Raw genomic sequence first — 22,698 nt, 5'->3', positions numbered from 1 at the left:
CATCACCGTAGATATTTTCCGGTATGCGGGAAGACTGTACTTGTGCGTGTATTACGCGCATTCCAACTTTCAAGAAGTGGAACTACTGCATTAGACATCTGCCGTTAGAAGGATTGAAAGGCTGCGTGCAATCTTTGCTAGGTATTGCATACCCCTAGAAGTGTGCACTGGCAAAGGCCCACAATTCGCAAGCCGAGAGTTTTCAAATTTTGCAAAATACTACGAGTTTGAGCATACAACGTCGAGTCCAAGGTTTCTACAATATAACGGCCTGGTTGTCAATGGCGTGAATAAATTTCTGAAAAAAAAAAAAACAAGAGAAGAGTAAAGACTTTTGGATGTGTCTCCTCAGCTACACGTCCAGCCCGCTGGAAGACGGAAGGTACCCAGGGGTCTTACTTCAACGCCGGCAACTCACGGCGGCCATACAAAACTCGAACGATGGTCGACGAAAAGCAATCACGAGCAGGTACAGCCAAATAGTCGGCGTCTTCCGCCTTCGAGGTGGTGCGATTTCGGGGGAACACGTGGGACACAAAGGCTGGGGTCTTTAACAGGATACAGCCAAGATCATACTCGGTCGTGACCGAGAAGGTCTACGGCGTAACCGTCAACACCCCTTGGAGACATTGGAGGCAACACGGGATACCCTTCAGACGAAGAAAGCTGCAGTGATGAGGTCGCCAGCTGCCTGCAGTCCTCGCGGCTGGTGCGGCGTCACAGATGAAATCTCTGGACCCAGAAGGAGTACCCGAAGCCGCAGAGACTGGGTTACGACGGCAACTTCGTGCAAGTGATATAAGCCGCGTTCCCGAGAGAGAGAGAGAGAGAGAGAGAAGGAATGCAGGAAAGGCAGGGAGGTTAACTAGACTATGCGTCCAGTTTGCTACCCTACACATTGGGAGGGGGAAAAGAGGAGTAAAAGCGAGAGATAGAGAGAGAGGAGGATAGACACATGTCACATCACACACACACACACAGTGCCGAGTTTCAGAGGCGGTCGCTCAATAGAGTTCAAGTACCGCAGGAGGGCCCGTGTGGCTTTCTGGGCTAATATGCTACGCGACCAGGCTCCTAAGATCTTTGCTTCATTAAAGGGCCGGTCATCCAGTCTATTCAAGGCACACTGGAGAGTCCGGCGATCTTCATCAAATTGGGCACAGTAGCACAAGAGATGTTCGATAGTCTCTGTACAATTGCAGCTTTCGCACATGGCCGCGTTCCCGAAATTTGGCTGTACTTTAGAATGTGAATTTTCTAAAGAATTTGTTCATTACGTGTCTATTAAAGAAAGGACGATGTATCGTGCTTGATAAAGTAGAAGCTGCTGCGGTACACGTGCCACGCAGTATCAATGCATTTCGATATACCGTGTTTGATAAAGTATAAGCCGTCGACGCACAGTACTCACGGATTGAAACGCTAATATGTAACACTAAGTACTAAGTAATGCACGTACAGTCGTGGTCGAAATCCTAGACATCACGGGAGCGTGCGGCAAACAGCCCCGCGGCGCCTTCTGACGGCTGCTTGCGATGCTCGAGAGCGCGCACTGCAGAAGCGCATTCTTTATTACCTGCCAGCCTGCTCGTTCGCTCGCTTCAAGTGCGTGCACACCGGAACGCCAGAGAAAGCGCAACGTGCCACTTGTGCAGTCGCCGCGGAAGCAACGAGCGATGATATCGTGATGAACATACGTAATTTGTACTGGCAGTGCTCGGTGGGCGCCCGCACTCTGAGACTTGTTCCTAGACGCCCCACGGCTCTGCGATAAGCTCTGCCAGTGTCACATCTTTTTACGAATTTATTCAAGGTCCTGACCGGCTCCGAAGTGGAATATTGCGTGAGGGGGATCACAAAAGGTTACACAATCAAAAGGAGCAAGAATCTTGCTTTACATGAATTCACCACGATGGTAATGGTTTATTATACGACAGTTAGTGAGAAAGGTCTTATGTAGTTTAAACATTTCATGCATTGAGAAATTTGTGAGTGTGCAGGTAAACCAATTTAAGGCATGTTTATATGACATGCGCATATAAACAACTCAACATCATCAAATAAACTGTGCACTTAATTCATGTAAAAAATCATGGGAATAACAATATTAGCTATAGTGTTTGGGAGACCATTCCAACATTTTATAGCCTGCCAGGAGCAGGGCGGATGAATTAAGCGTGTTAGTTTAGCGAAAGAGGCGTTGAAGACTTTGTTCATTAAAGGGACTGTCTACCGTCCTTCATCGCTTTTATGTTTTGCACCGCAATAGAAAGCGTACCGTCTGAAGTGTCCAACCTTGCAGCAGTTTCTCTGGAAAGTGAGCAGAAATTTTTAAAGCAGAATTTTTTTATCTGCGCTCGGTCTTCTTCCATTGGCGTGAAACATGCCCACAACACTGGTTGGTGGATGCGATGACGACTGTAGTGCCGGTAAAAATTGAAACCGAAAAGCACATGCGATTTCTGTATGACTGCTTTATTTTCGCTGAACACTAATGTAATGAATGTAACAGTCGTTTTCAGCGCGCTAGCGGTTAAACGAAGCCTTATTATACAAATACAGAACACTTGTTTTGCTGTAATCGCAGTCTATGCGTTTATTTTAACACTGCTACACTCTAAAAAAAAAAAGGGAGCGAGAATGGAGCAACGGGCTCCGTTCCTCCTTCGGAGCCGCGACTTTCTCCTTTGCGGACGATTTACTCGTCGCGCCCTCTTGCGGCAAGCGCCAAGGGAGAAAGCAGAGCCGTATATATACGGCTCTGGGAGAAACGTTTCTCCTCAACCACGTGACTTGCGCGCGCGCGCATGCGCACGCCGAGTTACATCGTGATTGCGTGCTGCGGAGAGCGGACGCTTTTTCGCGCTCGCTCGGCAGTCTCAGACCAGATTATTCAGTGCTACCGATCTCGGCCAGTCGCGTGCAATTAGTTGTACCTAGGATTGATGCGAGCAACACACGAGTGACGTTCATTGTTTTTGTTCTATGTGTTGAGTAACGTGTGTGGCGTTTTTTTTTTCCCCTTTTTTTATAGGCTCGGCGTGTGCGCGATGCGCCGCATACTTTCGTGTGTCTCGTGTTGTTTGTATACGTTTGCGCGCGATCTGCTTGTCATAAATACAGTGTCCCGCTTCACAAAACAGTCTTGTTTTAATGAACACCTTAGACTGTACACCAATAATTCAATTTTTTTCGGCGTTAACATACTTGGCAAGAGCACGCGTTTTACACAGCACTTATCAATACAACAAGCAATATAAAGAAGCATGAAAGTTAATTTTTACAACATTTTAGCAAACGTGATACCACTGGACAGCGCATGCGTGAGAGTACGATAACGTATAATTGCTGGAGTTTGACGTGTCGAAACCACCGTATGATTATGAGGCACGCCGTAGTGTGGGACTACGGATTAATTTCAATCAACTGGGGTTCTTTAACGTGCACCCGAACATAAGCACATGGGTGTTCTTTGCTTTTCGCCCCCATTGAAATGTGGCCGCATTTTAACGTTAACCTGCATCATAATTGCACATATCTGAAAAATAAGTCAATGACTTCTGTCAATTAGACCAAAATTCTCAATCACATGCGTTTGAATACGCATGCCATCACTGAGAATTAGGACGGACTTATGCACGCGTGCAGTATGTATTTCTCGTTCTCAGGATTTTGCTTTGGCGTGCGAAACTCAACACAAAATGCGCTCCTAATCTAATTCTAATTCTAAATCTAATTCTAATGACAGCTGTGCACAGTAGGTAATCACTAACACTCTCACTCACCTTTGTGAAAATAGTATTCCAAATCCAACGCAAGACTAACCACCGCCACAACGACAACTACACAGTTGTCGCACAATGACCGCAATTTCACACGCCAGGCGAATACCGTGACGTAACAGTAGCAGAGCAGCATGTAGGTACAGCGTACTGAAATATTACAGAACACGTAGTGTGGGTAGCGTTCTTTTCCATAATTCGCGCGGTGTAGCGCCAGTTTCTCTACTCAAGTAATCGAGCTGCCGCGGCGCCAAGAGCCACTGACATCGCTCTCGAAAGACCACCGCCCGGTGCGAGGCCATCTTGTCTTGTTTCTTCGCACGACCCGCGTTGTAATGTACGTATACACAAATGAGACGGCCGTACCGCATCAGAAGCATTGTCACTGAAGGGCTAGCAGTTGAACGAATCCATGGCCCATCGTCATACTTGTGGTCACAGCATAAATAGAATGTGAACCGATGTCAACGCCAAACCACTCAACGAAGTCGACGCGACGAAGGCGACGGAGTCTGAACGGCATGTTGCTGATCTTGCGCCCTCCCACAGTAACTATTGAAAATAAAGAAATCAGAGAGAGAAATTTCATCTGTGGCCGCTGTCGGAAGATGGCGCTACTTCAAAATGTCATCGGAATGGTATGAACGGCTCTCAATGTGGTCGTTTTCGCACTAACTTATTCAACTCTGTAATGATATCGTTCATTATTATGCGGCTTTAGATTAACTGGTGCGCTTGGCTAAGCCATAGCTACTATTTAATAATGTCGGCGTATATTGTGACGCAGCCATGGAATCGTAAAGAGTTGAATAAAAATGACGGACCTTTGTGCCACCATGGTCCACTGTAATTCAGTGACTATATAAGGGCCAGCGCTTCATAGAGGGGTATGTGTAAGCGTCTGTAGTGAATGGTTATATACATGCGAATGAATTGTGTATGTATTGAATTCATTGTGTGTACTATGTATCTGCCAAGTGAACGTGTGCGTATTAATAAAAGCTGTATCAACTTTCCGGTGTCCTTGAGTAATCTATGAATGGGCCTACCTTCCCGAATGCAGTGTGCAGCATCAACGTACGCCGCCTCTGACAGAAACAACCTTTTTTAGTATTGTTTAATCCCTCTAGATGGCGCCAGCTACCACCTACTTCACGGCCGCGGCGCTCTCACAGCTCCACCTACTTATATGAAGTTGAACATCTATCTATCGAAACTTTGCTCTGCTGCGCCGGGATTGTTTTGATGCTACAGAATGTACATTTTGGAGGCACAAACGCATGGATAACGTCGCTACACCGTGTGACGCTTCGACAAATAAAGACAGCAGGCCTAACGTACAGTCTCCGGGTGAGAGCCCCTTTGCAGTATCCGTTTCTTTTAAAGTGAACGCCGTCTCGCTGGCCGAGCGAAACGTACGAGTTCCGTCGTTTCGTTTCGCGAGGTTTTCATCACTACAGGTTTGTCTCCTTGATTTTATTGTCATATCGTTCGATATTAAGCTCAGCGGGACCGTTTTTTGTGATTGCCAGTGCCGCATACTCTTTATCAGTCGAGAATCGATGCACTCGCTAGGCCTAAATCTATTGCTCGCTTCGCTGGCTTGGCGTCAGCCATCTTGATTTTGACGGTTTCTCCATTGAAAAGGGAGGAACGGTTTCTCCATTTGAAGATGAACATTGGGGACATCGCCGTTTCTCCCTTAAAGGAGAGAGGGTCACTCCATTTTTTTAAGAGTGTACCGCAATCCGAGCCAAGTTGATCCATCAAAAAGAGACGATAAATGCACGCCTTCACACCACAACCAGAAAAATTTTTCCGAGCGGTAGACAGTCCCTTTAAGCAGACGCCTTGATAAACTGAAGAGACGAGTTGAAGTCCTGGAAAAGAACTGCTCACTGGTGAATTATTTTATGCAATAAACAAAGTAACGAAATAGTTGGACGTTTTTCTCACAGCGGTAGTGTTCGTGCTATCTTGATGTTTGTAACGTTAGAATGTATGCTTTAACCTGTGACGATGATTCGAGCGACTCGGTTATGAATGGTTTCAAGGGCATTGATTATATAAGTTTCATGAGGTAACGAAATTGTAAAATGTTTGATATGCTAGCTGCGGAGTAGATTGAGGGGATTCGTAAATTTTCCCAGTTGAAAATGAAACAGCAGCACAGCGCGAGACAAAAGTGAGAGCAATTGTCGTCGTCCGCTAGAAAAACAGTTAGTTGTAGGGGCTCAAGCGATGTCCACCGCGCCACTTTTGAAGCAAAATCGTTGAGATGACAACGGGCATTCGTGCTAAGCATCTACGCGCGCTGCCCCGCCACGGTGGTCTAGTGGTTACGGCCATAGAGTTTCCTAAAATTAACTAGAGGGAACTCTGGCGCTGCGATCGTTCAGCCACCATGGGAATGATGGGTAGTATACGGATTTGCCTAGTCTTCGTACTTGCGGGCTTCGAACGCACTTGTGGCTTTGTTTATTGCTGTGCTCTGTTTTTCTTTCGGATAAAAGGATGGATCGTTGTGAACTTCGTGACCAGATTTGAATTGGTGAGGCTAAAAATGTTAAAGTGGTGAAGTTGAACTGCTGACTTTTGCTCAACTTCGTTTTGCGACAAAGCGGATGCAGGCGACGCGGAGCCAAACGGAGCCAAAAGAACGAAGTTTAGACAAATCCGTGTACTACCCATCATTCCCATGCTGGCTGAAGCGTCATGCGTTGCAGCTCCCATAGACACTAGCGCCAGAGTTCCCTCTAGTAAGTATTGTAGGAAACGCTATGGTTACGGCACTCGACTGCTGACCCGAAAGTCGCGGGATCGAATCCCGGCCGCGGCGGCTGCATTTTCGATGAGGGGCGAAAATGTTTGAGGCCCGTGTACTTAGATTTAGGTGCACGTTAGAGAACCCCAGGTGGTCGAAATTTCCGTAGTCCCCCGCTACAGCGTCTCTCATAATCATATCGTGGTTTCGGGACGTTAAACTCCAGATATTATTGCTATATCTGCGCGCGCTGTCCTCTCAAGAGATCTCAACGCAAGGCGGAACCGAGCTGCACTGAAGACGAAGAGTCTGCTAATCGCTCTCGTGAAGATGTCGAGGCACATCATTGAGGGCAAAAAAAATATGTTCCGTGGCCGGCGATTAAAAAAAAAGAACTTGGAAGGAAATTGCCAAGCGCTACAATGCGAACCACGGATCCCCCTGCCGAACGCCTTCTAAAAAATGATGCAATAACGTCATGGAAAAGTGCAATACGAGAGCACCACAAAACTGGTAAGCGCAAGATGTGCTGCATGACTGGCTCATTCGAGGTACTATTTTTGTGATCGTCCACATGTTTTGTATTCGGTAGACGAGTCAGTGCGGAGCGTAAACACGGTCGTAGTTACGGCCGCATTTACGTTCGTACTTCCTCGTCTTCACGGCCGGGGCTTTTAATGTCCACGTGTGCGCAGTCGACGCACCCGGTTACGCCAGGGAATGCGGCCGCTTCATAAAAGTCCCGCATAACTTTTGGAAATCTCGCCGATTGCGGGAAGCGCACCGACATCGGGCGCATGTGCTTCGCGATGAGTAGACTCACTTTCCCAACTGCACGGCACACTGTCGACTGAGGAATGCGGATCACAACACCGTTGGCTTTTGGAAACGTACCAACGCCGTAAACACCCGAGAGCATAGGAGGCACAGGCTGTCCTCTGTTGTCCCCGCATTCTTGGAGTCAACAGAGCGAGTGGCAGTCGCACGGCGTTCTTCGTGAACCCGTGGCGAGCGTGAAACTGTTGTTCCGTCATACAGCTCCATCGGCTTTCTCGGTCACGTAGTGCGGGTCGCGGAATCTTCGGCAGGGAATGCGCCTCTAGAATTGCTACATCCATGGCGTGACAAGCAAACTAAAGAAAGGCCAACCTCCGCGCGACGTTCATTCGAGAGGCGGTCGTGTTGGAATAACAAACGAAGTCAGTTTCAAGCTAGCCCCACAGAGGACTTTAAACTTCAACAGGCTTCGAACAAGCCAAGTCGCCTGCGAGTTGTCCGCAAGTTCGAGAACTATTTATGGCGAGCGGCAAAGCTGGGGTGCTATGCAGGATGGCCCGAGCTTCTCGGGAGCACGAGTTTGCTCCGAGCTCGCACTACGCAGGTCAAGACAGGAAGACAGTGCGGAGCGCGCGATAGCAGCGTTGATAAAAACGGCTTCAAGAGCGAGCATGGCGTCACAAATGTATGTGCGGTATTTGCGACGGCTTTCAAAGGAACACCGCATGGGCGAACGCGTCAGCGCCGCCACTCAGTCAGCATCTTAATAGTGCAGCGACGTCTGCGCGATTGTCCCGCTATCTTTTTGCCAACTGAACATCGCGCCTCCCACAGGCGTGTTCGTGGGCGTTTGTCCTCTTTCGGGCAAGTTTTTTCGTTCCACCTGCAGCTTGGAAATTTCCACTCTCGAAGGCAACAAGGGCGCACACGCAGCACTCTTCTGCAGCTCGTTTCGCTTCTCTCGAACATTACAGATAAATAAATGGGCAGGTTACTGCTCCTTACATCACACGCCTGAACATTTTTCTGCAGTAACGAATCGGTAGAAAGAATATCTCTACAAACAAGTAAATAGTAACATTTCTCGCCGCAAATGCCACCAGGGGCGCTTGCTTGATGGTTATGAGTGGTACATGGTGAGCGCGGTGAAACTGAATGCGAGACATCGTAGCAATGTGATGACATAACCTTTAGTTCTTCGTGCGTGTGTGCCGCGGGCGTCTGTCAATCAAACTGACTGACGCGTGAACTCGGGTACAAACTCGTTGATTTTGAGAAGGCCCCAGTTCAACTCGGGACTGCCATAGTGCCTATATGACTGTCAAGCGCTTCATGCGGTGGACTGTAGACAGCAGTTTCTTTGCATACAAAATAATTTGGTCAGCTTGCACTACTTCTGCAAGGCTGGACCCGTCAGAGGAACTTGTGATCGCCTAGCTTCTTCCAGCATTTTACGTGCCTCGTCTACTCAGTTTCCTCGTTCTACTTCGGAGTGAAGGCCGCGTCAGTTTGGTCTCAATTTCAATGAGCTAGTTCTTGATTAACATGGTATTGAATAATTGTCTTAATTGGTAATGGTTTATGAACACATCAATCAATTGGGGTATGATTATAATTTTCCTAATTAATATGTAATTATTTGCGTGATCTTAATTAGTATGATCTTAGTGAGGAAGGTCCTAATTAGCACGTCTATTCGATCGCTCCTCATTACCTTCGTGTTAATCAGCATGGTCCTAATTAGCCCGGTCATCGCTTTACATTGCTTCATTAGCATGGTCTTAGTAATATGTGGCTTAATTAGCTCGGTCTTAGCATGAATTGGCTTGATTAGCATGCTCATAGCATGTCCTCACTTCATTACGTAGGTGTACCGCTCAGCCAATAAGCCGATCAGCCGGGCGCACGTGCTCGGGAAGCGAGCAGACGATGACGAAGAGGGCGCGCGCCGGCAGTGCAACGCTCATAGAATGTACAGGCCGAACATGATGATTATACACGTGGCCTCGGCGATTAGCTCCGGCCGCGGTGTTTTAAGGCGCTCGGCCAAAGCTAACCTCAGAGGCCTCGGTGCTGATTATTCTAAAGGATACTTAGTGCAGACGTTAAACGCTTGAAAACGAAATCAAACAGCCCGTACCTCTAAAAAGTATCGATCGTGAAAGTTTCTGACACTTTTCAGGCATGGGTGCACTACTGCACTCGGTGGAACGACAAACAAATGAAAGAAGGTGCCTCTGGTTTAAAGACCACCCAACTTTGTCGACCGCCCTTGACGTGACGCCGCGTTCCGTCGTAACCAATGGAACGCAGCGCGCGCTGAGGGGTGCATTTGACCTTTTCGTACTGTTAGCTCGTTCACAAGGGGGTGTCGCCAGAGCTCGGAAAGATTTCGAGTTTCGCCAAACTCGGGCCATCCTGCATAGTACCCCTGCCTTGGGACTGGCGGAAGTCATGTAGGAGCCAAGTAACATCTCTGCATTTGGGGGTTTAGAATTACTGATACCATTTAGACAAGCGGACGTGGATATCTTAAAAGGGCTAATAAATCTGGTATATAGCCTCGGTGAAAAGTAATTCTAAAAAACATTTGCATAAGCCTCTCGGTTCACGGGGATGCCGGAATCAGCGAGCAGTGATATATCAAAAGTAGTAGCACGCGGGGAGATAAGATTCGAAAACTTCCCGGGGTTATTTTTAAGCAGTGATTGCAGGTTATGCGTAAAAAATGTTCTTTTTGCCTTTCGGATGACTCTACAGAAGGATTTTTTGAAGGACATATGTTATGCCCATGCAGCTAATGCCCCCAAAGTCTTAGCTGCGCGGAAAAGTCGCTTCTTTTTATTTCTTAAGTTGCGAAGCATCCTGTGAAACCAAGGTCTGGACACACTTTGACGGAAAGATAGCTTGGGTTTGTAAGTACGCGTTAGTTCTAGTATTAAATGCGAAGCATTTCTTAGCGAACCGAGGGCACTTTGACCGTTCCTATCTATCTATCTATCTATCTATCTATCTATCTATCTATCTATCTATCTATCTATCTATCTATCTATCTATCTATCTATCTATCTATCTATCTATCTATCTATCTATCTATCTATCTATCTATCTATCTATCTATCTATCTATCTATCTATCTATCTATCTATCTATCTATCTAGCCACTTACGCCTGAGTGCTCTCGTGATCGCCTCCTTAGCTTGGTGTAGACCACAATTCGCATGGGAAGGTAAGAGGGTGTGACGAATATGACTGTCTGGTCACGACATGAACAACGTGAAGATGCTCTCGCGTACGTCGTCAAACTTTTCCCTCCAGATAGGTGTGGCAGATATCCGTATACCAGGGGCCAGGGTAAGCGGGTATGCGCCACAGGTGATTGATGGTTTATATCTCCACAGGGGCGGCGAGGGCGTTTAGAAACACACATGCGAGGGCGTTAAGAAAAACCGACATCGGCAGCGTTGACCCGACGACTGCAAATAATAAAAATCAGGATTCCAGCAGGAATCGAACCCAAGCATTCTGCGTGGAAGTCTTGAAACTGCTTTGGAAAAAGGCCCTATGCAGGCGTAATGTCGGTGAAACGTCAATTGTGGTTGCAATGCTGGCTATCTAATTTTACAACAAAGCAACAAACATTACATGTGTACTTTTATGATAAAGGTATCACGCCGGGTTAACGTCAGTTGTGGTTCCCTGGTTGGCTCCACTTATATAAAACACTAATGAACATTACATTTATATTCCTATGATTCAGCAAGCTATATTGAAGCGTAGCTCGACCGCGGACGAATACGCTCACGAAAGTTACGTATGATATTCAGATTATCGCACCATAAAGTGCACTTTGTTTCGATAATACTGACGTATGTGCTCTAAAGTGAGTGCTTTCGTTACGTCAGACCATTAAACGCCAGTGTAGTCGACGTGCCCGGTAAGTCCACGATGGGCACACAACAACTACGCTTACAAAAACACGGCGGTCTGCCTCGTAACGCTTGGTTCAAAGTCGAAGAATGCAGCATAGACAACTACTCGCTGATTGCTTCACGTGGAACCGATTCCCACAGGGCGTGAGATCTGCCGATTTTTTTTTTATTTCTGTATAGGCACCACTTTCCATTCACTGTTCTTTGCGAGAAATTTGTGACGAAATTAACAGAAAAGCACTGTAATTCTCAGTTTATGGAGTAAATCGGCCTTTTTATAGCTTAAAATATGCTTAGATATCTCGTGACGTTGTTGAGAAGATACATTAACTGTTAATTGGATAATCTTGTGATCACTAAACCATTAAGTGCATGTAATGGTGTTCAGTCCAATGCGGAGGTCATGCTGGCAGTTATTTAGTAAGGAGTTCTCATTTAAATGCTTATTTATGCTAGAGAAAAGTTCATGTTTCAGCACTTTGCATACCGTACTGATTAATGACACAGGACGGTAGCTTAAAACCTAGGTACGCAATCCAGATTTGTGAACTGGTACAATACGGGCCTTTTACCAGTCGGAAGGTAAATGACCCTCCTCTACCGATTAAGTGATAATTTGACATGAATGTTTAGAAACTGAGTGCGCACGTAATTTCAATGAAGCATTCGGTAGGTCGTCTGGACCGCTAACTTTTGTAGTAGGTATGTAATTTTTTTAGTAACGCTTCGATTTCGTGCAAACTAAACTCAACCTTTTCCATAGAAACACCACAAAGTTTTCTAGGAACCTATGCGAGTGTGTGCGCATGAATAGAAAATACCGATGTAAAAAAAGAGATAAAGCATTCAGCTTTCTCACGATTGTAATACACAAACGTGCCGTTGTCATGAACAGTCGGTATTGTTACATTGTCTTTTCCATTTTTGAACAGCGAATCTGTTTAGCAAATCGTGTACGCCGCAGCAGCCGCCTCGATGAGCGCGCATGCCTCACGCTTTAGCTTTCCGCCTGCGCGGTGCGATCACTTCGCAGATCAAGTGAATGTGGCAAGGTGCAACGTCATCATCATCATCATCATCATGACTACGCCCACTGCAGGGCAAAGGCCTCTCCCACGTTCCGCCAATTAACCCGGTCCTGTGCTTGCTGCTGCCACGTTATACACAAAAGGTTCTTAAAGGGACACCAAAGAGCAAAACGATTTTTCTTATATTAGTAAAGTACTCTTTCACAATCACAAAAACACCACGCTTGCTGCGAGAAGACGCTTAGTAAGCGAGAAAACTCGCAAAAACAAAATGTGGGTGGCGACGACATCTTGAAGTTTCCGCACCATTTGCCATGACGCCACATGTTTTGACTGCGCCTACTAGGGACTACGTAGTTCCCAATCGGTAAAAATGAAGTACATTGTTCTCTGAGGGGGCCATAGACTTAAGATACCAAGTTTGGGGTAATTTTGTTGAGCCAATGGCGCCCAAATACGATAAATACACTTTGAAATCCGTGACGTCACGCGGGGCGATTTCGGCGCGAAATTTAAAAATGAAGCTTTTAACTTGATTTTCTCCTGTATTAATAAACCTATGATGGCAAAATTAAAGACATTAAAGTTCTCAGAGCACAATTCATCGATTTAAACCGGTTCATTGTTTCTCTTTAGTGTCCCTTTAATCTCATCGGCTAACTTTCTGTCTCCCCCTCGCGCGTTTGCCTTCTCTTGTAATCTATTCAGTTACTCTTAATGACCAGCGGTTATGCGGTTATCTTGCCAACGCGCTACATGCCCTGCCCATGTGCATTTCCGCTTTAGTCTACGTCATAATAATATTTCCATTGATATTGAGTGTGCAGCGTGCTTCCGCACGTGGAAACGTTAAAAAAACATGGCTGATCCCTCCGTCATGGAAATGGTATAACACGAAAGTGAAACGCGTATTCACAGAGGTAGTTGAGCGTGTATTGTGCATTGTTTCGCCGCAACGGCGAAGCAATGAATGCGATAGCAACAAATTGGAATGTCACGCGAAGAACGGCAAGCAGCTCGGAACTTGCAGCGTGCTGCTCGAGCCCAATGAACGCACAAAAATAACGCACACAGGACGATCGCGGACTAACAACTGTAGCACTTGTTACTTCTTTGCGCTTGAGCAGCGCGCTCCTTAAGCGAACGCGGCCGCTGCAGCGAGCGAAGTGATCTTCGTGCACTAACTTCAACGAAAACTTGCGAAAGCACAAGATGTAAAAACCGCCCCCATCACGAGATAAACGCGCGCGCACGGGCGACCACGCCCTGTAGGGTAAAGTACAGGTGGTGGCGCGCGCGCATCGCAACGAACGGGGCGACGACCTTTAAAGCGCGCCCTTCGCGGCCTTCGCGTCATCTCGCTGGCGATAACGAAAACAAGTGCCTCCGAGCTCTGCGTACCGCCAGCGGCATAGAGTTTCTTACTATAATACCTAGAGTCCCGGGAATATGGCGCCAGTGTCTACGTGGGCTCCTTCAGCGGCGGTTCAACCACCATGGGAATGATGGCAAGTGCAGGCTTCAGATCTGCTTCGGATGGCTTTCGTTCTTGAGATTAGGAACGTTTGTTTGCCGAGTGTAAAACAAAGCGATATGAAATTATTTCCTATTAAAACTTGCTTAAATCTTTTCCGTAAAACTTATTGCAAAAAGTCTGCGTGACCGTGAAATGGAAGCAAAACCTGGACAAATTAAAGCACCAGGGTATGCATTGCTCTACAATTGTGTTTCAGATTTGGCATCGCGATATAATGAATTATATTTTACAACACTTAAAACAAACACGCTTGTTTTTCCCTCGAAAGTACGCGCTATCTATTTATGAAAATAACAGTGCCATATTGAGTAAGAAAAACTTTACGTATCATATGCTGCGATGCCAGGTGCGTCTGCCCAAGTGATCTGCACCCAACGTATCTCTCGTTTTGTTGTGAAGTCAAGTCAGAGGAGCGTGACGGTGCGTCTACTGAGCTTTGCCGTCGTTTTGCAGTCGATTTGAAAGAGTTTTGACAACTAGCGCTTAACAAGAAACGTGGACTCTATGCAATTTCCTGCACTGGCATGGGACGCTACATCTATGCGCAGCGGTGAGTGCACAACGCTGTGCTAAAACTGTGAAATACAACCTGTAAAGCTGCAACGTCGCAGCAAACAGAGAGCTCTAGCTGTCTTCAGCCTCCTTGAACAACAAGGACACTGCTTGAGTGCTTTGCAACGCACCCCACTACCCACGCCTCGCGAAGAACGAAACTGAAACTGTAGAAAAAGATCCGTAAACAGTTCGCTAGCTAACGCAATCTAATCCGAAGCCTGTACTTCTCATCATTACCATGGTGGTTGAACGATCGCAGCGCCAGTTTCCTCTCTAGGTTATTGTATGAAATTCTATGGCCAGCGGCAAGTGGTGCATATAAATAGCTCACCGTTGGTAGGCTGAACAACGTAGGCTTTGTGGCCGAGTCGTATCGCGCCGCGCGCTGGCGAGCGAGGGGTCGTGGTTTCGATTCTTGGCGCTGGAAATTTTTCTTAGTTTTTTCTTTGTCATCTGTTAGTGTATAGTTTAGAACGTCATATCCGTGACGAAAATACGTCATTGAAGTCCTTGTGGGCTCCGGCATAAAACACTTTCGTGGTAAAGAAATGTATACGTGCACAGAACACTTACGCGCACTATATATAATGGTTTTTGTTGGCTTAAAGACGGTGGTTTGAGGTGCAGATATAGTACGATGCTTCCAGCCAGTGGCATACCAACTTTTTTGCGAGTGAGGGGGCAACGTTCCTTTACTCCGTCGGCCGTATATATAGTTCAAGGAGTGGTTGCCTTTTGTTGGCGTAGAAATATGAGAGGTGGAACTTCAACCACGATATGATTATGAGTGACGCCGTAGTGGAGGGCTCCGGAAATTTTCACGATCTGGTGCTCTTTAACGTGCACTGACATCGCACGTACAGTACGCGGGCCTCATCGATTCAGCCTCCATGAAAATGCGACCGCCGCGGCCGGGATTGAACCCGCAATCTTCGGGTCAGCAGCCGAGCACCATAGCCACTGCTCTACCCCGGTGGACTATCACCGTATTATTAAAGAGTAGCTTGCGCTTATGATTCGTGCAATGTGCTGCCAAATTTGATAATCGGTCATATTTTTCGTATTTTCGCTGGCGCTCTCATAATCTCGCATTGGTGCAGCTTCCAGTTTGCCGGATACAAGTACTGCCGCATGGCACAGGGATCCGGGATACTATATAGCCGCGGACGTGTACGCGTTCGTGTTTATATTGTGTGCAGTAAACGCTTAGTTGAGAGAGTCTGCACTGTATATGTGTGCTTCTTTGCCGTCCGATTTGTATTTTGCGCTGTACAAGTCAATTTGAGACAAACAATACCGCCTTAGTTTCAGTATGAGGATTTCAAGTGGTTTTCATTACACAAATCATATCTCTTGAGGTCTCGTTACCTCTTGTTACTAAGTTTGTACTTAAGTTTCCCACAAAAGATAATCTGGCATAATCTACATCAATTATAAATTTAGCGTTGTTATGAATGCTTGCGATCTCATCAAGGCAAACATAAACAGAGAACATTCCGAAACGCTTCCCCGGCCGGGGTCTCCCACATTTAACCTGTTTTTCAACTGACCATTCCATCAGCAAGCTACAATCTCAGTTTGGCGTTGTAAATAGGATGAGTACGAACAAAGTGTCACTCTTCTAATACCTTAAATTTTCACTTTCTAAACAAATCATGAGAAAGCAGAGTGCTTCAGAGAAGTCTTAAGAATAAGCCGAGTGCCAATTTTCTGCTGTAAGAGTTCGCTAATATTAAGTCTTTCTGAGGAGGAAGACCAAGTTCAGTCAACTTAATTTAATGAAAACCACATTGAGCGGGTCTTATAAGATTATGAATGACCAGGTGTCGTTCGTGACACTCCTATTTTTACAGTGGTGCAAAGGGTGTGGTGAAAGAGGGCAAGTGTATCTTTATACTCCTGCCCCTTGAAGTAAATAAGCCGCAGGTAACTCGGCGATTACGTAAGTGGGCGATTGTAAAGTGAAACTAGTCCGCTTTGTTTGCTTCGGTATTGGTCGTTAGCTGTTTATAAATAGCCGAAATTCTATCGGTCATGCCCTCAGCATCTACTGGTAACGCGATGTAACAAATTTCATGATAATGACCCATCGCGTAATGACCACTTATGGACGACTACGTAAAAATGTGTGGTATTGGAGATCATTTATTTTCTCATGAAAATAAAAGATATCCAATACTACACATTTTTAGCCATTGATTATTCACTACTGGCAAACAGTTTTGGTGCACCATAAAACCCTTTGCTTGTTACACAAAGCCACAAATCTGCGAATTCTCGCTGCATGAAAGTTGCGTGGGCACACTAAACAGCGCATTATTATGCTGAAGGTTTTTTCGGAATTGCCGGACAGTGCCTCTTTCTGAGCATAACTGAAGAAGACTGTCAGGCGATCGCTTTGACAGCGGCTACTTATAGCAGTTGGCGAGATGGATTCATATGCGTATAATTAGTATTTTCAGTTGTAGTATAACGATGTTGAGCCGTTTGTGCGCATATCTGCAGCTCTCTGTGAACTCTTTGCGGAAAGGTAGAGAAATTAACATTTTTAGGAACAGGTGAGAGCCTTTGCAAGTGGTCATACCAATAATTGTAGGGGTTTAACGTCCCAAAACCACCATATAATTATGAGGGACGCTGTGGTGGAGGGCTCCGGAAATTTTGACCAGCTGGGGTTCTTTAACCTAAATATAAGTACATGGGCCTCAAACATTTCTGCCTCCATCGAAAATGCGGCCGCCGCGGCCGGCTGAGATTCGATGCCGCGACCTTCGGGTCAGCAGTCGAGCACCATAACCACTAGACCACCGTGACAGGTTTTTGCAAGTAGACAATCTTCTTAGTCCTGAAAACAGTTAACCTTGACCATCTCCCTGGTCAGGTCGATCAAGTTGCGGGGCAATCTTCGAAGCTGGGCTTCCCACTGTGCTCGAGTCAGCTGCCTTACTTATCGCATTGTTGAAAGCCGCCGCGATCGCTGCAGGCTACCGTGATATAAGCTATAGGCGAGGCAGGTAAATTGGAGACTAAAGTGGTAACCATTTTTAGCTCTCCTGACTCCGCCCGCCTCGAACACTTCTGTCCACTCGTCGAAGCACGGCAGCTGGAATATAGAGCAGCGGCGATTCTATTTGATTTCCAAGAAAGGAAAGGAATTTCTTGAAGCAGGAAGAGCGTTAGATCGGTCCATAAAGCGTTTGCTGTTTCCCGCCTGCACGTGCGTCGCCTGTGATGTCGGACAGTGCAGAATAAAAGCAGGTCAGTGTGCGCTAACGTCATAGAGCCCCTGCTCAGCGGTAGCCTCCTCTGTAATTTTCGAGCGCAGGGCGCGAGAGCGTTGCATAAGTTGCCCACAGCGCAGAAAGCGTACAGTGCGTCGTCGTGAAACACAGGAACACAGTCTTCACAGCGGAAGTCTAGGACAGATATGCTATGAAATGTCATTATAGAATTACGCAATTACTGCACCGAAGGAAACTTTCGCCTCAATTGTTCGTTTCCCAACTTAGGAAGAATGCTAACATCAATTACAGGCCGATGAAGTTACTGTTAGTCGTCTACAAGCTATTGTCACGGGATCGTGAGATGGACGAAGGCAGCAGTCAGCTTGTTCAAGACTAAACTTTTTATTTGGGCGAACCTGTGCCCGGTAAACGAGAAGTCAAACTACAAGCAATACACACTCACACTGATAACGGTGAACAGAGCGTCGGCCGTCGATAATCTGATCTGCGGTAAAGCGCGTCGGCATTTATACATGCCGCATTGAACATTCCAACCTTATCGCTGGTGGCCGCGTGAGTTCCAGAATAAGCTCAACAGTTCGTGTTTGCACGCTCAAGCCTATCAGAAGATTCCAAAATAATCTGGAAGGTCCCCAGATATCAGGGGGCGGTTTGCGCAAGGCGGCTACGCGTGCAACGGATTAGTTACGTACAAAAAACAAAAGAAGCGCACGCGGCACTATTTACACAGGTAATAGCTAATAAATTAGGACCACCTTAGAATTGGGTGGTAGGCAGTGGTTCGACGGTGGCTTGTCTTGCTGTATCCCAAGATCGCCTGAGTTAGCTCCAGAGAAAAGGCCGTACCTCGGTCAGTAATGAGGACCTCTGGAGCGCCATGATGCAAGACGACGTCCTCAACGAAGAATTTGGCTGCCTCGGCGGCACTGCCTTTGGGCAGCATCCTTGTCTCGGCGTAGCGGGTGAGGTAATCGGTAGCTACGACGATCCATTTGTTTCCGGAAGTCGACGTCGGGAACGGCCCCAGTAAGTCCATCACAATTTTCTAGAAGTGTCGGCGAGGTGGATCGGTGGGCTGCAAAAGTCCGGCTGGTCTAGCCGATGGTGACTCCGTCGCTGACAGTCTCGGCAAGTCTTTACGTAGTGGGTGATGTCGGCAATGAGGCGAGGCCAGTAGTACTTTTCTTGTATTCTCGCGAGCGTGCGGGAAAATCCAAGGTGCCCAGCCGCCAGGTCGTCATGCAAAGCCTCCGGAACCTCTCGACGCAATGCTGAAGGTACTACAAGGAGGTAGTTGGCTCGGAGTGGCGAGAAGTTTTTCTTTAGGAGAACGTCGTTCCGTAAGAAAAACGACGCCAGTCCTCGCTTGAATACCTTTGGAACAACTGTGGCCTTGCCCTCGAGGTATTCCACAAGGCCCTTGAGTTCCGGGTCGAATCGCTGTCGTTCGGCGAAGTCATCAGCACATAAGGTTCCCAAGAAGTAGTGACCATTCTGGTCGTCCTGTGGCGGTGGTCAACGGGGGCACGGGACAGGCAGTCAGTGTCACAGTGCTTTCGTCTGGGCTTGTAAACGACGGTAGTGTCGAATTCCTGAAGTCGCAGACCACACCGTGCGAGGCGACCTAAAGGGTACTTCCATTCAGCTAGCCGACACAAAGAGTGGTGGTCGCTCACAACTTTGAAAGCCCTGTCGGAAAGATAGGGGCGAAACTTTGATGTAGCCCAGATGATGGCAAGGCACTCCTTTTCTGTTGTGGAGTAGTTGGTGTCCGCCTTAGATAGCCACCTGCTAGGATAACTGACAATCCTTTCTCGTCCGTCAGCCCTCTGTACTAGGACGGCTGCGAGCCCTACGCTGCTTGCGTCGGTGTGCATTTCCTTGTCGGCGCATTTGTGAAAGTGCGCAAGTATCGGCGCCGTCTGCAGGCGTTGTTTCAGTTCTTGAAATGCTTCGACTTCTGCCTTTCCCCACATTTATGCCTTAGGCCTAAGTTGCTCTAGGCAGCTTGACTTGGTCCCTGAAGACCCTTACATCAGCAGCATACGACGTTTACAGCACAAATGGGAATGTGAGATTATACTTAAGCATAAACGAGTAATACTGTAAGAGTTGCAGTTAGCATTACATCAAGCAATAGAAATAGCATAAAGAGAGTCACAGTAAAAATTGCATTTAAACGTTTAGTACAGCAAAAGCAACTTCATCATACAAAAAAGTACTGTTATTGCAAGGCAAAAAATTAAAAAATAAGAACAGGATTCTGTAAATCAGAAGGTGTACTGAAAGTACAGAAATTTTACAGAATAACTATGTCGCGCAAAGATAACAAGAGAGAAAATAGAAATAGAAATGCGATATGACAAGATAAGCTAAAGTTGGCAGAATCAAGACATATGAACACGAGAGCTACAACATAAACGCAAAAAAATCACGCAACTGCAGGTGTGTAGCAGTAGTAAGTTCGGCATGTTCATTTAGGATGGATGGTAAATTATAGTGCAGTGCTTGTAAGTTGTAGGTGGTTCGGTAACGAGGAACAAACCACGTAAAAGCATGTCGCGTTTTTTTTTACGTATGGTAGTGTCATTAGGTTTTAGGTGGGATATAGTGGCCAGGAATTCTTTATAAGTGTCGGAAAAGCAGAACGCTTGTAAAACCAGGAATTAGTGTAAGTGCTGAACCCGTATGACAGTGTATTCTTGAAAGACTGTTCTAGTTGAGTCCAGGTAGGGAATGTTTGCAATATGTCGAAGAATCCTCTTTTACAGAAGCAAGATTTTATTTAGGTTCTGTTTAGTTGTGGTAATCCAAGCGAGGTTGCAGTAATTCAGGTGGGATGCGAATAGCGCGTGGTATATTTGAACTTTTACCTTCGTCGGGAGCAAGCGTTGACATCGTGATAATGCACCAGTAGTTGATGACAGTCTCCTACACAGCTCTTCTAAGTGCGAGTTCCAACTAAGGCGAGAGGAAAAAGTAACTTCGAGTATCTTGTGGTCGCCTACCACAGCAATGTTTTGACCTTCCTACGAAATAGGGTTTAATAGTTGAACTGCTTCGCTTCTTGCATAAAATATGATAATTTTCGTTTTCGTTGGGTTAATCTTTATTTCGTTTGGGCTTGACCATGTTGACAGCATTGATAGTGTGTTATTGCATTTAGAGACTAGATCACTGATATTCGGCCCCGAAAATAGTATGGTGCTCTCGTCGGCATATATGAGAAATTTTGCTGACTTATCAATATTTACGAGGTCAATTATATACAAATTGAATAGGAGGGGTCCTAAATGCTCCCTTGTGGCACGCCTTTTGAGATAGAAAGAAATGGCGATTTAGAACCCTGCAAACATACGTGTTGCTGGCGGTTGTGCAAGTAAGATTTCAATAAATCTAATGGTTTCCCGCGAATGCCACATGCGAACTACTTGTCCAAAAGAATCTCATGACTTAGCTAGTCGAAGGCCTTGGAAAAATCAATGAACAGGCCTAGCGTGTAAAGTCTGTTATCGATGTTGTGTACTATGATTTCTTTCATTGTTAGCAGGGCTGTTTTAGTTGACCTTCCTTTTCGAAACCCGAATTGCGAATCTGATAGGATAAGTTTTCTAGAAAAAAACTTGTTATGCGATTACAGATAATTTTTTCTAAACGTTCTGAATAAATTGAGAGGAGGGATATTACCCTGTAGTTTTTCACGCACTGTTGGTCACCTCCTTTGTGTATTACAGAAACTCTTGCTTTCTTCATTTGTTTGGGGAAGGTAGCAGAAACCAGTGCAAGGTTGAAGACGTGCTTTAGCACAGAGGGGATATAGGCAATGATGTATTTTACTGGCCTTTTCTGCATATTGTTTACATCTAAGGCCCTGCTGTTTTTGAGGTTCATGAACGTTCTAACGATATCAGTCAGGCATGGCAGCATTCACAAAGTACGAATTGAAGTACTCAGCCAACACAGTGCCAGTAACATGTTGACCGTCAACCAAAATGCTTCCTGGAGTTATATGCTTCTTGTCACGACTCGAAACGGAGTTCATTACCTTCCATACAGCGTCTGGGCGTTTCTTCGAGATATCAGAAAAAAATGTAACAGGCACACAAGCCGAGAAATCGGCATACGGCTTTCTTTTTGGTGGGCGGCGGGAAGGCAGCGATGCCAGCTGTTTTCCGTGGGTCGGGGTGAACTCCAGATTTGCTAATCACGTAGACCAGAAACAAGTGCTCTTGGTAAGCGAAGCGGCACTTTTCTGCCTTCAGTGTGAGCTCGGAGGTTTTGACTGCTTGAAGGCGCCGGAGGTGCTCGTCGAAGGTTGAGGCAAACACGACGACGTCGTCCAAGTACACGAAGCAAGTTTGCCATTTCAAGCCTGCCAGTACTGTATCCATAACGCGTTGGAAAGTCGCAGGTGCCGAAAAAGACCGAAGGGCATGACCTTGAACTCGAAGAGGCCGTCTGGTGTTATAAAGGCACTCTTTTCTCGGTCTCTCTCGTCGACTTCGATTTGCCAGTAGCCGGTCTTGAGGTCCATCGACAAAAAAGTACTTCGCTCTGTGGAGTCTATCCAGGGCGTCGTCTATACGTGGGAGAGGATACACGTCCTTTTTTGTGATTTTGTTTAGGCGACAATAATTGACGGAGAAACGTAGGGTTCAGTCTTTTTTCTTCACTAAAAGCGCGGGTGGCGCCCACGGACTCTTGGACGGCTGGGTGATGTCGTCGTGTAGCATTTCGCCGACTTGTTTCTTTACAGCCTCGCGTTCTCGCGTTGAAACTCTGTACAGGCTCTGACGGAGTGGTCGTGCACTTTCCTCAGTAATGATGCGATGTTTTGCGACTGGGGTCTGCCGATTTCTTGACATTGACGAAAAGCAGGCCCTGTATTGCAAGAGCAGGGTTTTGAGCTCTGCTTGCTTATGCTTCGGAAGGCTGGGATTGACCTCGAAAGCTGGTTGAGGAGCTTGGATTGTCGGAGTAGGCTCGGATGAATCGGTGAGGGCGAAAGCGTTGGTGGCTTCCACAATTTCTTCGATGTAGGCGACCGTCGTGCCTTTTGCTCACGTGCTTGTACTCGT

Source organism: Rhipicephalus sanguineus, chromosome 1 (assembly GCF_013339695.2).
Source record: "Rhipicephalus sanguineus isolate Rsan-2018 chromosome 1, BIME_Rsan_1.4, whole genome shotgun sequence".
NCBI classification, from domain to species: domain Eukaryota; kingdom Metazoa; phylum Arthropoda; class Arachnida; order Ixodida; family Ixodidae; genus Rhipicephalus; species Rhipicephalus sanguineus.
This window is presented reverse-complemented; position numbering follows the sequence as displayed.